At 43.4% G+C, this 1,464-nt stretch overlaps 1 pseudogene; it reads right to left on the bottom strand.

Annotated features, from left to right (window-relative positions):
* Nucleotides 1-214: 214 nt before the first annotated feature.
* Nucleotides 215-1,016, bottom strand: LOC110302734 (annotated as a pseudogene).
* Between the last annotated feature and the right edge of the window lie 448 nt (nt 1,017-1,464).

The raw sequence follows: 1,464 nt of genomic DNA, 5'->3' as shown, positions 1-1,464 counted from the left end.
GTGTGTGTGTGTGTGTGTGTGTGTGTGTGTGTAAATTAGGAGGCTGTATGGTTGGGAAAAAATTCTGAATAGATTATTTTAGGTGTTTACATGACACTAGAATGTGACTATCACAGAACATTTCCTTCCATCACAAAAAAATCCATTCAGGAAGATTTATGCTATTCTGGAATAACAATCAAGAGACACTTTTCCGCCGGAGTGCCAATTCTTCCTAAGAAGTGTCATCCTCTGTGCTGAGCTGCCTTGGCCCTTCCCCACACTGCTCATGTAAATTCTGCTGAAGTGCAGACTGCATGGACTTTTCTAACAAAGGATCTTTTTCAACCAGCATTTGCGGTGCCATCCTGAAGGGTTCACAGTCTCCTTTGCTTTCTTGATGCTATAGCTTTAAGGTGATTGGTGAGGGGGTCATCAGTTGATTCCATGCCATCTGTTCTGTTTGACCCAGGTTCTTGTGGCTGATCCGGTGAGAATTCTGTGACTCCAACCTCAAACTCAGACATCTCAGGTAAGTCGCTTTCATCTGCCATCTCTGTGTTTTTCCATAGTCTGCTCACTTGAAGCTGCGGAAGTTTCTTCTCATTGAACCTGCTGAGTTTGTTTAACACTTCGGATGAAGGAACTGGTGAAGAACTTGAGGAGTGTGTTTCTCCATGCATTCAAAGGCTAGCCAGGTTTCATTTTACGTTCTGCCTTTTCTTTCCGGTGCTGTAAGCGTGCTTGTACTTTCTTTGAAGTGACCCATGGGAAGAATGCTGCTTGCTTCATTTTGGAGAGTGCCTTTTGCTAGCTCCAGATCTGTTGTGTGGGAAATCCTTTTGACTTACACTTGATTTTCTGAAAGAAAAAAAAAAGTAAGAGGCCCCTTTATGTAGCAACTAGTCTCTATAATGGGAAGTGGAGGAACTGTTTCTTCTAAAGTCATCTTTGACCTCCCTGCACTCATGCTGGCTTGCAGAAAGACTACTTGTTTTCCTTAAGCCAAATTCATCACTGATGGCTTTATTCACCATAAGGCCCACTAGGAGACATCTCAACTCTTCTGTAGGCAGGTCTTGTATGGTAACCAAGGATAACAGGGATGTAGCATAGGTTTGGCTGTAAGATCAGAAAGAAATAAATCCAAAGCATTACTCCAAGATTTATAGTGTAGCACCTGGAATGATATGTCCTAGGCCGTGGGACAGTATTTAGGATGGCCATCAGGAATATGAAATTGGATATATTGGCATCCAGCATCCTAGCTCTCACCCAGCTAGTTAAAGTAACCACTTTAACTCAGTGAGACATTTGAGAGGTGTCTTAGTCAGGGTTTCTATTCCTGCACAAACATCATGACCAAGAAGCAAGTTGGGGAGGAAAGGGTTTATTCAGCTTACACTTCCATGCTGCTGTTCATCACCAAAGGAAGTCAGGACTGGAACTCAAGCAGGTCAGGGAGCAGGAGCTGATGCAGAGGCC

Source organism: Mus caroli, chromosome 10 (genome assembly GCF_900094665.2).
Source record: "Mus caroli chromosome 10, CAROLI_EIJ_v1.1, whole genome shotgun sequence".
Taxonomy (NCBI): Eukaryota; Metazoa; Chordata; class Mammalia; order Rodentia; family Muridae; genus Mus; species Mus caroli.
Note: the sequence above shows the minus strand (reverse complement) of the source record. Positions and strands in the feature narration are given on the sequence as shown.